Here is a 14,986-nt window from a genome sequence, read left to right on the forward strand (position 1 = left end):
TCCTGGAGAAGTAGTATGATGAAAACGAGGGGAACAGTTTTCCTAATAAGTAGAATTTTGTCTGGTTTACCTATTTCTATGCACACAGCATAACATTAAGAACACCTTCCATATATTGAGTTGCACCACCCCTTTTATATACGACCACATACACTGAGTGTAAAAAAACATTAAGCCCGCCATGGACTCAAAAAGAAGGAGTCAAAAGCATTCCACGGGGATGCTGATCGATGCTGGCCGATGTTGACTCCAATGCTTCCCACAGTTGTGTCAAGTTGGCTGGATGTCCTTTTGGGTTGTGGACCATTGTTGATACACACAAGGAACTGTTGAGTGTGAAAAACTCAGCGGCACTGCAGTTCTTGACACAAACCTACTATCTTTTGTCTTGCCCATTCACCCTCTGAATGTCCCACATACACAATCCATGTTTTAGTTGTATCAAGACTTAAACAATGATTCTTTAACCCGTCTCCTCTCCTTCATCTACACTGATTGAAGTGGATTTAAACAATGATTCTTTGACCCGTCTCCTCTCCTTCATCTACACTGATTGAAGTGGATTTAACAAGTGACATCAATAAGGGATCATAGCTTTCACCTGGATTCACCTGGTCAGTCTTTGTCATGGAAAGAGCAGGTGTTCTTAATCTTTTGTATACTCAGTATATATTTTATTTTTATTTCTAGACCGTGACAAAGTGACATTTCTTGACAATCTTCGTTATGAGAAAAATATTATCTAGGTTATCAATTTCTACGTCTATTCTAGAATAGTTATTTCTAAACATGTCACAGTGTACATTTCCTTGCAGAGACTTGATGGTTCTCTCGTAAGTACATCATAATTACATAGTAAGTAAATATAAAGAGTAGAATATTCTCTAGGTCTTATCTATTTCTACCCCTATTCTATTTCCAAACATGTCATGTGACATTTCCTTGCTGAGACTTGATGGTTCTCTAAGTACATACAGTACTTGCTGTTTTTCTGACCATCAAAAGACCGTTGATGTGACGTAAATCTCATGATGAATGTGATTTATGGAGAATGTCAGAGCTGTTTCAGGGCTGTTAGCAGATAAGAGAGAAGACGAGAGCTCTCTCTCCACTGGCTCTGGTAGATTGTTTTGGCGGGAAACAGCCCCGGAGTGACAGAAAGTATTTTTTTTGGGGGGGGGGGGGCAACAATCACCCTTGTTCTCTTCTCCCCCTTTCTTTTGCTTAATTCTCTCTTTCATTCTCTCACTACCTGTTTCTATCTCTCTTGCTCTCTCTCTCTTCTCCTCTCTCTCCCTTTCTCTTTCTCTACCCAGTCTCTATCTTCCTTCCCACTCTCTTTCTCTCCCCCATCCTCTCTCTCTTTTTAATTGAGCTCAAGGCTGAATGTGAGAGCGTGGGGATGAGAAGGCTATGCCATCTCCTTTTCTGTTGCGTAATCCCTTCACCACATTGCATTTCCACATGCCGTAACAACAGAGCAGCCCATCGCTTTTGCTTACTCAAATTAGTTCTTTGCTTTTGCCACCTGAAATTTGCTATTCCCTTTTGCTTACTGATATGATGCATAGGGAATCAAGGATAAGCAGCCCCTTCATTGAGCAACCCAGGGAAAAAAACAATCTGTTACCTGGCAGAAAGGAAGAGCGCAAAAGGAAGAGAATAAAGTCATCCATTTTGATAGACTGAGATAAAGAGAGAGAAGAAGAGGGAGAGCACTTTGTGAGGGAGAGTGAATCGAAGATCGGCATTGAGGAACAGAGCTCATGTGTTTTTTCGTTCGTTCGCTCGCTTGTTCATTCATTCGACTGAGTTAGACAAATGGGCTTGCCAGATTTCCGAGCTTGTTTCCAGTCCCTTCCGGGGACAGTGTGTTATTGGCAGCGATGCCCACTTCCGCGGCCTTTGTCCAATTAGCATCATGCTGCTCAGCCTGTCTCTGATTAAGAGGGCATTTAACCATGCAACCTCCCTTCTATGCTAGCCTAGCGAAGTTAGCAGGTGCTTAAATCAAATCAAATAAATGTTTATGTGTCACACGCGCCGAATACAGCAGGTGTAGAACTTACAGTGAAATGCTTACTTACAAGCCCTTAACCAACAATGAGGTTTAAAAAATACGAATAACAAATAAAAGTAACAAATTATTAAAGAGCAGCAGTAAAATAACAATAGCGAGGCTATATACAGGGGGTACAAGTACAGAGTCAATGTGCGGGTGCACCGGTTAGTTGAGGTAATTGAGGTAATATGTACAGGTAGGTAGAGTTATTAAAGTGACTATGCATAGATAATAACAGAGAGTAGCAGCAGCGTAAAGGGGGGGGGGGGAATGCAAATAGTCTGGGTAGCCATTTGATTAGATGTTCAGGAGAATTATGGCTCAGGGGTAGAAGCTGTTTAGAAGCCTCTTGGACCTAGTCTTGGTGCTCCGGTACCGCTTGCCATGCCGTGGCAGAGAGAACAGTCTATGACTAGGGTGGCTGGAGTCTTTGACAATTTTTAGGGCCTTCCTCTGACACCGCCTGGTATAGAGGTCCTGGATGGCAGGTCCCAGTGATGTACTGGGCCGTATGCACTACCCTATGTAGTGCATTGCGGTCGGAAGCCGAGCAGTTGTCATACCAGGCAGTGATGCAATCAGTCAGGATGCTCTTGATGGTGCAGCTGTAGAACCTTTTGAGAATCAGAGTACCCATGCCAAATCTTTTCAGTCTCCTGAGGAGGAATAGGCATTGTCGTGCCCTCTTCACGACTGTCTTAATGTGCTTGGACCATGTTAGTTTGTTGGTGATGTGGACACCAAGGAACTTGAAGCTCTCAACTTGCTCCACTACAGCCCTGTCAATGAGAATGGGGGCGTGTTCAGTCCTCCTTTTCCTATAGTCCACAATCATCTCCTTTGTCTTGATCACGTTGAGGGAGAGGTTGTTATCCTGGCACCACACGGCCAGGTCTCTGACCACCTCCCTGTAGGCTGTCTCGTCATTGTCGGTGATCAGGCCTACCACTGTTGTGTCATCGGTAAACTTAATGATGGTGTTGGAATTGTGCCTGGCCATGCAATCATGAGTGAACAGGGAATACAGGAGGGGACTGAGCACACACCCCTGAGGGGCCCCCTTGTTGAGGACGCGTAGCGGATGTGTTGTTACCTACCCTTACCACCTGGTGGCGGCCAGTCAGGAAATCCAGGGTCCTTAGCTTAGTAATGAGCATTGAGGGCACTATGGTGTTGAACACTGAGCTGTAGTCAATGAATAGCATTTTCACATAGGTGTTCCTATTGTCCAGGTGGGAAAGGGCAGTGTGGAGTGCAATAGAGATTGCATCATCTGTGGATCTGTTAGGGCGGTATGCAAATTTGAGTGGGTCTAGGGTTGCTGGGATAATGGTGTTGATGTAAGCCATGACCAGCCTTTCAAAGCACTTCATGGCTACAGGTGTGAGTGCTGCAGGTCGTTAGTCATTTAGGCAGGTTACCTTAGTGTTCTTGGGCACATGGACTATGGTGGTCTGCTTGAAACAAGTTTGTAATACAGACTCAGACAGGGAGAGGTTGAAAATGTCAGTGGAGACACTTGCCAGTTGGTCAGCGCATGTTCGGAGTACACATCCTGGTAATCCGTCTGGCTCTGCGGCCTTGTGAATGTTGACCTGTTTAAAGGTCTTACTCACATCGGCTGCGGAGAGTGTGTTCACACAGTAGTCCGGAACAGCTGATGTTCTCATGCATGTTTCAGTGCTACTTGCCTCGAAGCGAACATAGAGGTATTCTAGCTCGTCTGGTAGGCTCGTGTCACTGGGCAGCTCTCGGCTGTGCTCCTCTTTGTAGTCTGCAATAGTTTGCGAGCAACATCCGACGAGCTTCAGAGCCGGTGTAGTACGATTCGATCTTAGTCCTATATTGACGCTTTGCCTGTTTGATGGTTCGTCATAGGGCATAGCTGAATTTCTCCCGCTCCTTGATAGCGTTAGCTCTACCCTTTAACTCAGTGCAGCTGTTGCCTGTAATCCATGGTTTCTGGTTGGGGTATGTACGTACAGTCACTATGGGGATGAAGTCATCTGTGCACGTATTGATGAAGCCAGTAACTGATGTAGTGTCCTCCTCAATGCCATCGGAAGAATCCCTGAACATAGTCCAGTCTGTGCTAGCTAAACAGTCTTAATATCTGTTTCATTTGAACACTTTTTTATTGACCGAGTCACTGGTGCTTCCTGCTTCAATTTTTCTTGTAAGCAGGAATCAGGAGGATAGAATTATGGTCAGATTTGCCAAATGGAGGGCGAGGGAGAGCTTTGTACGTGTCTCTGTGTATGGAGTAAAGGTGGTCTAGAGTATTTCTTCCCTCTGGTTGCTGGTAGAAATTTGGTAAAACGGATTTAAGTTTCCCTGCATTAAAGTCGCCGGCCACTAGGAGCGGCGCCTCTGGATGAGCATTTTCCTGTTTTCTTATGGCGATATACAGCTCATTGAGTGCGGTCTTAGTGCCAGCATCGGTCTGTGGTGGTATGTAGACAGCTACGGAAAATACAGATGAAAACTCTCTAGGTATATGGTGCGGTCTACAGCTTATCATGAGATACTCTACCTCAGGCGAGCAAAACCTTGAGTCTTCCTTAGATATTGTGCACCAGCTGTTGTTTACAAATATACAAAGACCGCCACCCCTTGTCATACCAGAGGCTGCTGTTCTATCCTGCCAACACAGTGTATAACACACCAGCTGTATGGTATTCATGTTGTTCAGCCATGACTCGGTGAAACATAAGATATTACAGTTTTTAATGTCCCTTTGGTAGTTTAATCTTGCTCGTAGGTCATCGATTTTATTTTACAATTATCGCATGTTTGCCAATAGAACCTACGAATTCTCAGAAGGCAGCCCAACCTCCGCCCCCTTTTCTTCTGTCTTCTCTTCTCACAAATGATGAGGATTTGGGCCCGGGAAAGCAGTATATCCTTCACGTCGGACTCGTCAGAGTCCATGAGAGAGTCACTGTCCATGACAATGACAACACTGGCTGCTCCTACGGGTGGTGAGAGAAGGGAATGCATTCAGTTGCACAACTGAATGCATTCAACCGAAATGTCTTCCACATTTAACTCAACCCCTTTGAATCAGAGAGGTGCGGGAGGCTGCCTTAATCGACATCCGCATCATTGTCGACCGTGGAGCAGTTGGTTGTTGGGGGTGAACCGTCTTACAGAACAACAGATGTTTCCACCTTGCCGGCTTGGGGATTCAAAACAGGGACCTTTTGGTTACTTTTCAGTCGCTGTAGACCTAACACACATGACCACTCTTCTTTAAACAAGCAGGATGACTCTCCTCATATACTCTTTTTGAGATGTGTGTGTCTATGTATGTGTGTGTGTGTGTCTGTGTTTGTGAAGCAAGGGGTGATGCTTAGGATTTTCTCTGATACTCTATTTTTTAACACCTATTTGCTTGGTGCTGCATACTAAGATGACTAAGGTTTCTCTCTCTCTCTCTCTCTCTCTGTGTTCTCTGTCACACAAAGGTTCTCTGGAGTGAGGTGCGTGTGCCGCTAATAGCGTTGATGCTCTGCCAAGCCCAGCTGGTGGCGCCCAGCACAGGGCAGAGTGTGTCTGCACTCCACAGTCATTCGCTTTAAAAGGAGCCACATCACAGGAACCGTAATGACCGCAAAGAACCCCGCCAGTCCAGCTAAAAGATCCAAAGCACACATCACAGTGTGCAAAGCCGTTGCTTGTTTTCTAGCCTAACAGATGGTGGGCTTGGGTCGGACTCAGATCAACGGAGCGTGGGTTGCCATGGCAACCGGAGTGCTCCGTTACATTTCCCCATTCAGTAAACTGTTGCTGCATGAGGGCCCAGGGCCTTGCACAGAAGGATGGAGAGTATGGAAGCTAGAAACTAGTCATGTAAGTTCCAGGGAGGGTAGGGTCTGTGCCAAGTCCTTCCCCGCCCGAGGACACCTCGTGCTGGGGGAACATCTCCCCTTGCTCGGCATTGAGTAGTTGTAAAACCCAGTATATCCCATCTCCTCCTCTTCCTCCTCCCTCACAAAACTATGGAGGATTAATTTGCATTTTTTTCTCAGAAATCTACCTCCATACCAAACCTCCAGCTTGTTTCAGGTTAACGCTGCTAATCAGAGCATGACTGTGGCTGTAGCTGCGGCTGCCATACAGAGCAGGTTCCTCCATCTCTCACTGTGTGGGTGGTTCTCCTTCCCTCCTTTTCCTCTGGTCCCAGCAGTGCTTGTTAATACTGGGAGGAGAGCTTGTTCTCCCCAGCTAGTGCCCTCCCTCCCTCCCTCCCTCCCTCCCTCCCTCCCTCCCTGCCATCTGTGTTTACTGTACTGGATGCATTGGATGAGGCGCTATAGCTGTAGTATCTCTATACTCTGTTGGAACGCACACACAGTCACGAAAAGGAGGGATGTATACTCTATCGTGTTGTGACAATACGACATTTTTACAGTTATCGGCCAATGCAATGTATGTGTGTGCTAAATTTGACAACGTTTTTTGACAGGTTTTTATAGGTGTGGTGTGGCCAGGTGTGGTTTTACTGTAGTCATTTAGCCTGTTAAGCGTTTCACCTCGTTAGCATGGTGCACATGTCTGTGTTGTTTAGCTACACTGAGACTTTAGGGTCGAGAGCACTGAGGAACACTAACAGTCGCTGGAGGATGAAGTATAATGTGGCATCGTAATTCATTATACACACGTATACAAGTTGGTTTAATTCGTATCCCTACCTGCATGCATGTGCACCAACGCACTTACACGGACACACACACACACACACATGCAAGCGCACACACACAACACACACGAGTTGGTGTAATTATGATCCCTGCTCTTATTATGCATTCATACATAAATATCGAAACATGACAATCTGCAAAACAAAATGTGTGTGTGTGTGTGTGTATGCTCTAATTCGCTTTTGTGTGTGGGTTTCTTGTCCTGGCTGAGGAAAACACACAGTATACATACAGTTTATTATACAGAGTTAATTTACACACTGTTGGACTAACCCAGGGAACTCAGCATTAATGTGATTATACAGTATATACTGCATCAATTCAGGGGCCAGTATAGCGAGCCAAACACTGCATGCATACCTGCATGTTTTACTGAGACCGACTATAGACGTCCTCCTCATTCCGTTTCAGTCTATCAATCAGCCATGACACCACAAGGTGACTCTGGGATGGTGTTGTCCTGGCAACCATCTGCTACAAAACTGTTGCCTGGTCACTGGATATAGAGAAGCGCTAGGGAGGCTTGACGGACCATAGAAATAGAATGTGAAGGACACTGTATTCTGGAGATGGAACAAGATATGCTAGGGATACTTTGGAAGGTCATATAAGCTTGTTCTGCACATTTCTTTCGGTTCGTTCCTAATTTACTGATTTCATTCAAGATGGCAGAAGGCTACTGGCCCACACACTAGAAAGTGCTACTGATTTTAGAACACCTTTCCAATCCTATTCTATTCTATTCCTATTTTTCTTTTGGAAATAAAAATATATAACACTGAAAGGATGTTATTTCCAAGGACCGAACAAAGAAAAAAATAGGTAGATATTTATGTTTTTGAAAGGTTTGGATTTGGGTTGGATAGAGCAGTATTGTTGTTGTGTCTTATTAAATGTTGTGTGTATATTATGGTGTGTGATTACCATTACCGTGTGGTCGTGCATATGTGCAAGAATTGTCAAAATAATTGCTGGAGAAAGAAAACTTTCTGTAGTCAGAAACAGATAAGATTAGTATTCCTGCAACATCATTTTGTAAAAAAAAATAAAAATCTCTGAGAAATTAAGCTAAATGATCGCGCCCAAACTGGCCATTTTAATTTATATGATTCATATACTTGTTTCTAACAATGAGTAAGGAATCAACAGAAATTCCAACCAATGGTGGAAAAAGTACCCTTATTTTCTTCTAAAGATAACTTATAAGAAAATGACTCAAGTAAAAGTAAAAGTCACCTAGTAAAATACTATTTGAGTAAAAGTCTAAAATTATTTGGTTGTAAATGTACTTAAGTATCAAAAGTAAAAGTATAAATCATTTAAAATGCCTTATATTAAGCAAATCAGACAACACGATTTTTTATTTTTTTATTTACAGATAGCCAGGGCCACAGTTCAATTTACAAACAAAGCATTTGTTTTTAGTGAGCCTGCCAGATCAGAGGCAGTAAGTATGACCAGGGACGTTCTCTTGATAAGTGCATGAATTCGACAATTTTCCTGTCCTGCTAAGCATTCAAAATGTAATGAGTACTTTTGGGTGTCAGGGAAAATGTATGGAGTACAAATTACATTATTTTCTTTAGGAATGTAGTGGAGTAAACGTAAAAGTTGTCAAAAATATAAATAGTAAAGATCAGTGGCGACCCGTCATTCAGGCGACCCGTCATTCAGGGCTGTTTTGAGCCCCACATTTTTAGCAATAAAATATATATATTTTTGGGGCTTGCCTGTTTTGCATGTTATTTTGGCATTAATACGTGTCACATATAAGTTTGCAAACAATGTAGAAAAATATATATCATTGAGTTATTAAAGCCGGATACAAACACGTTCTCTTTTTTGGTTTTCTTGAGTGAGGCAGCTCCAAAATGCAGGTGTTTTAGCCTAACTCAGTGCTTTCTGTGGTGGTGGGCGAGCCAGCAGAAAATAGGATCATTGCGCCGTGATTGGCTCAGTGTTCTGTCACTCATGGGGACACTATGTCATCACCAAGTTTAAGTCCTTAGTAAGGATAGACATCCAACATGTCAGCCCTTTGGGTTCTGCCATAGATTTATATTACAAGTGCCCTTCCGAGAAGGCTCAAGGTCATTGGCCACAGATAAAATGACGTCTAATCACGTTATATGTACGGTAGCTTTGATTGGACTGATCATGTCAACATCATACTTTCAATATCTTAGCTAGCAGTCATCATCATGAATCAAGTCGGCAATCTACTGGCAAATCCTTTTTACTACATTTTTTTTTACTACATGATTCCATATGTGTTATTTTATAGTTTTGATGTCTTCACTATTATTCCACAATGTAGAAATGTGTAAAAATAAAGAAAAACCTTGGAATGAGTAGCGGTGTCCAAACTTTTGACTGGTACTATAGGTGTTTGTTTTGTCCAGGTGGGAAAGGGCACTGTGGAGTGCAATTGAGATTGCCTCATCTGTGGATCTGTTGGGGCGGTATGCGAACTGGAGTGGGTCTAGGGTTCCAGGTGAAAGCAATGATCACTTATTGATGTCCACCGTTAAATCAACTTCAATCAGTGTAGATCATCAACCAGACCCGGTCCATCACAGCAAATCTCTACCAGACCAGGCCCGCCTTAGCACAGCTCTGCCAGACCGGCCCATCAAGCACATTTCTACCAGACCCGGCCCATCACAGCACAGCTCTAATAGACCAGGCCCACTTCAACTCAGCCCAGCTCTACGCACCATCGACCACTACCCTGTTGAGGGTAGTGCACCACATGATGCAGTCCATACCATGTATCATTCTCATAATCAGCCCTCATATACTGAGAGTTTGGAGCTTCGCCACAGTGCTCTTCACACCACCCTCCTCAATTCTCCCCACATCCTCCCTCCCAGGCTAGTTTCGGTTACCCTCCCTACTCTCATCCCCATGGCAGGCCTCGGACACTCCTGCCCCCAATGGCAGCCCCCAAACCCCGCAACAGAAACAACACCAAGGCCTCCTTTGCACACCCAGAATAGAGCATTGGTCCCCTGCAGCAGTTCCACTCCTTTGGCGGGAGCTTCATCCAGGTGGACTGAGCTCTGCCAACACTGCTCTCCCAGTTCCCGCCCCAGTCCCTGTATCCAGCTACTTGAGGGAGGTCTGTCAAATGCTCAGTCTGCTCTGCTCTCACGTGGTTGGCCAGGGAACTTGGACAAGTCTCAGCTCACTCAACAAATAGCTGCAGATGACCCTATGCCTGTTAACTCTGATGGGAATGAGCTGAATATCCCCTCTGACTTTAAATCTTGTCGGGAGGTTGGGCTAATGCACCTAAATGTGCAAAGTATGATTTAAAAAACGGACACAATTGACATTTGGGTACAGGATTCATGTTCTGACATGTTGTCTCTCTCAGAAACATGGTTAAATTATTATGTCTCTGATAAAGACATTGAAGTACATTATTATAATGTGACAGATTACAGAAAGGGGAGTGGCCATATATGTCAAATCTAATTTAATCTTTAAATATTTCCGTTCCCAAGAAATTTGAGCTCCTGATTGTAAAGGTGTCCATAAACCAGAATACACATTTATTTGTTGCTGGGATTTACCGCCCCCCTACTGCCATGGCGGATGCTATTGGTACTATAGCTGTTAATGACAAAGCAAAAACAGTTTTTTAGAAATGTTTGTAAATGTATTAATAATAAAAAAACTAATTTATAACCTGTTATGGCTCAAATATCAGCAGTGAGTATCAGCAGTGAGTAACCTGGAAAGAGGTGGCCATTTCAAACGGCCTCGTACTCAATTCTTGCTCGTACAATATGCATATTATTATTACTATTGGATAGAAAACACTGTCTAGTTTCTAAAACAGGTTTAATTATTTCTCTAAGTGAAACATAACTCTTTTTACAGCCCATTTTCTATCCGGAAGTGAAATTTCCAAGAAGCTATGTCTCTCTTCAAGATACTCTCTATAAAAGGCCTTGGCACTTAGGACTGTAGAAACACGTCACACGCCTTCCCCTGGGTGTCATGCGGAAGTGAGAGAAGAAATGACTTGATTATCTCTGTCAGGGACTGAAAACAACATCTTGGAGTGAGAAGTGCGCACTTTATTTTTTTTTCTGGGCGCGAAGTAGGAACTGGACTGCGCTCCTGGAAAACCCTCGTTATAGGTGAATATGACCTCCGGCTTCGATTTTATTTGATACATGTCACAATATCATCCTAAAGTATGTTTTTTCAATATACTTTAATTATATTATTGAAATTTATTCTGGACTTTAGACGTGATGCGACGCAAGAATTTTGTCAAGACGGAGAGGTTAGCACGGCATGGCCAGTGTGCTTGCTAATTCAAGAGGGACATCGTTCGTTCTGGGTCCAAATGAAGACGGTTCTGAACAAAGGACCCTTTGGAGAACATTCTGATGGAAAATCAACAAAGATAAGGACCCAATTTGGGATGCTTTTTCATATATCTGTCGAACTGTGCTATCGCTAGCGTTTGACTAGAATCAATGCTGCTGTGTGTTAGCTATTGTAGTAAGCTAATATAACGATATATTGTGTTTTCGCTGTAAAACACTTCAGAAATCGGAAATATTGTCTGTATTCACAAGATCTTTCTCTTTCATTAGCTATCCACCATATATTTTTCTGAAATGTTTTCTGATGTGTAATTAGTAGTTGACGTTGGTGTCTGTATTTTCTCTGGCTACTGCCGTGCGATTTCTGACTGTAGCTATGATGGTGGCTAAGATGGTAGCAGTAATGTAAAACTGATTTATAGCTAAAATATGCAAATTTTTCGAACAAAACATAGATTTATTGTGTAACATGTTATAGGACTGTCATCTGAGGGAGTTTTTTCTAGGTTATTTAGGTTGGTTCTAGGTTATTTAGGTTGGTTCTAGGTTAGTTTGGTTAGCTTTGTGCATGCTACTTGCATGCTACCGTTGCTGTGAAAAATGTCTGTCTGTCTTTTGTATTTGGTGGTGAGCTAACATAAATATATGTGGTGTTTTCGCTGTAAAACATTTAAAAAATCTGAAATATTGGCTTTATTCACAAGATCTTTGTCTTTCATTAGCTATCCACCATATATTTCTCTGAAATGTTTTCTGATGTGTAATTAGTAGTTGACGTTGGTGTCTGTATTTTCTCTGGCTACTCCCGTGCGATTTCTGACTGTAGCTATGATGGTAGCAGTAATGTAAAACTGATTTATAGCTAAAATATGCAAATTTTTTGAACAAAACATAGATTTATTGTGTAACATGTTATAGGACTGTCATCTGAGGTAGTTTTTTCTAGGTTATTTAGGTTGGTTCTAGGTTAGTTAGGTTGGCTTGTGCATGCTACTTGGATCCTACTTGTGCTGTGAAAAATGTCTGTCTCTTTTTTATTTGGTGGTGAGCTAACATAAATATATGTGGTGTTTTCTCTGTAAAACATTTAAAAAATCGGACATGTTGGCTGGATTGACAAGATGTTTATCTTTCAAATGCTGTATTGGACTTGTTAATGTGTGAAAGTTAAATATAAAAAAAAAAATAGATTTTGAATTTCGCGCCCTGCACTTGAGCTGGATGTTGTCAGAGGTGTACCGGCGTCGGGCTGCAGCCATAACAGGATAAGTATTCAGATATTTTCCTATGAGACTCGAAATTGAGCTCAAGTGCATCCTGTTTCCATTGATCATCTTTGAGATGTTTCTACAACTTGATTGGATCCAGCAAAATCCGTCAGTTTAAGCTCGAGATACTCTGTTTTTTTCAACGGGCTGTGTCTCAATCGACCGTGTTACGTCCGTTGTTAGAAGGAGACCAAGGTGCAGCGTGGTAGGCAAACATTAGACTTTTATTTTAAATGACACCAAAAAAACACAAAACGAACGTAAAGCTATATGCAGTGCCGAAAGCAACTACACACAAAACAAAGACCAGATCCCACACCTGAAGGTGGGAAAAAGGGCTGCCTAAGTATGATCCCCAATCAGAGACAACGATAGACAGCTGCCTCTGATTGGGAACCATACCCGGCCAACAAAGAAATAGACAACCTAGAATGCCCACCCAAATCACACCCTGCCCTAACCAAATAGAGAAATAAAAAGGCTCTCTAAGGTCAGGGCGTGACAGACCGCATCTACTTATGTTGGCCTTCTGTATCTGCTGTGGAAGGTGACCGATCCAGAGCAGTGTTTGTCAGACCATGCGACAGCCCAAAAATCGGTCTTCTCACGAAAACGTATGTAGTGTCCGAGCGGTTTGGCTCTACGACCCCCACAAGCGTCTTGGGACTCGTCTGAAGTCGGTACAGCCGATCTGCCAACTTCTGTCTGTAGCAGTTTGGGCTACACACTAACATGACCCCTCAGTGGAAAGGTAAGACTCTCTCGAACATGTTGGTTGTTTTGCTCTAGGACTACCATGGAACTCACAAGACTCGTCTGAAGGTGCCCCGGTAACAGTTGAAAAAATGTATGGAAATATATATGGAGACTGTTTTTAGAGTACAAAAACATAAGGGGTTAAATACATGTAAAAAATAAAACAAAGAATCCAGATCTTTCTTATATCTCTCAGATATAGGACAGACGCCGTCAGAGCAGCTCATAGATTACTGCACCTGTACATAGCCCATCTATAATTTAGCCCAAACAACTACCTCTTTACCTACTGTATTTATTTATTTATTTTGCTCCTTTGCACCCCATTATTTCTATCTCTACTTTACACTTTCTTCCACTGCAAACCAACCATTCCAGTGTTTTTTTTACTTGCTATATTGTATTTACTTCGCCACCATGGCCTTTTTTATATTTTTATTTATTTATATATTTTATATATTTTGTTTGCCTTCACCTCCCTTATCTCACCTCACTTGCTCACATTGTATATAGACTTATTTTTCACTGTATTATTGACTGTATGTTTGTTTTACTCCATGTGTAACTATGTGTTGTTGTATGTGTCGAACTGCTTTGCTTTATCTTGGCCAGGTCGCAATTGTAAATGAGAACGTGTTCTCAATTTGCCTACCTGGTTAAATAAAGGTGAAATAAAAAAATTAATAAAAAACACTTCAGAACAAACTTTGTTGAGATTTTTTGGGGGACTGTCTAGTGTTCCATGTAGTGAATCTGTTATTCAATGCATTTGTATGGGCTAATAGTGCCCTATTTTTGTGTTATTTCTCTGCTACACGTGGAAATTACCACAATGTTCCAACCCTCAATTGCTGAATATGTATTAGCAGCCTACGTTAGCCTTCGAGAATGAACCTGAACAAGAGTTTTTGCTCTAGGATAGGAATTACTCGAAATAGGTGTGGCAACTTTAATCCTTGCATACATCAATAACAGCGTTGTTGTTTTTATCTTGTTTATAAGCCTAGGGGAATTGCTTTAGGGGTGGTATGCTTCCTTATGTGGCAATGGGTCTTTCTCTGGCAAGACATCAGAGCAGATTCCTACCCGAATGAACGCAGCTTACTGTGCATTGGATAATAAGATTGAAAGGATACTTATAGAGCCTACAGTGTCTTTGCTTTGAATAAGCATACAGACAGTGTTTGACATGCATCTGCTCTAGTTTAGGGGTTGCAGCTTCCATGGAAAACAGTATGGCATGATATCATATTGCGCAACCATAAGCAAGTAAGCAAGATAAGGGTAAGACTAAATTCCAATTCACAAAGCATACATTTCAGTTTCTCACACTGTGTTACTGCTTTCTGCTTCTGTACCTCTCAAGATTCACCATGGATTTACTGCCGTCCTATACCCAGACAGAGGAAAGAGATACCAAACAGAAAAACACAGGCATACATCTCCCCAGGGTCTTCATATCATGCTAGCGAAAATTAAGTCATTGGCGGTTTCAGACAAATAAATACAGAGAAGGACCTTGAATGACCATGCCTGGGCTCCACTTCTTTTTTTTTCACTTTCAAATTACCTCATCGTTGCTGGCTTTTTGGATGGCACACCGAGATAAAAAAAAGTAGAGCCCATCATTACCGTCCAATTTGCTCTCTCTCTCTCTCCTTACACTGACAGATTGTCATATTTTGGCAGGGTTCCCAGCGGATAGAGCGAGAGAGGAGGCGAGTGAAGGAGTGCAGATAAACGTCCATTACCATCCAAATCATCTCATTAGAGAGCATTTAGACCCAGGAGCTTCAGCCCCAAAGCTCCAGACGGGATTACTGCCCAGCTTTGGTGCCCTCCCAGAGAGCC

The 14,986-nt window shown here is 42.6% G+C and overlaps 1 pseudogene; it reads right to left on the reverse strand.

Annotated features, from left to right (window-relative positions):
- The window catches only part of LOC139583175 (glutamate receptor ionotropic, kainate 2-like), a 198,807-nt pseudogene that overhangs the window by 106,864 nt on the left and 76,957 nt on the right, over positions 1-14,986 (reverse strand).

Source organism: Salvelinus alpinus, chromosome 8 (genome assembly GCF_045679555.1).
Source record: "Salvelinus alpinus chromosome 8, SLU_Salpinus.1, whole genome shotgun sequence".
Classification (NCBI taxonomy): Eukaryota; Metazoa; Chordata; class Actinopteri; order Salmoniformes; family Salmonidae; genus Salvelinus; species Salvelinus alpinus.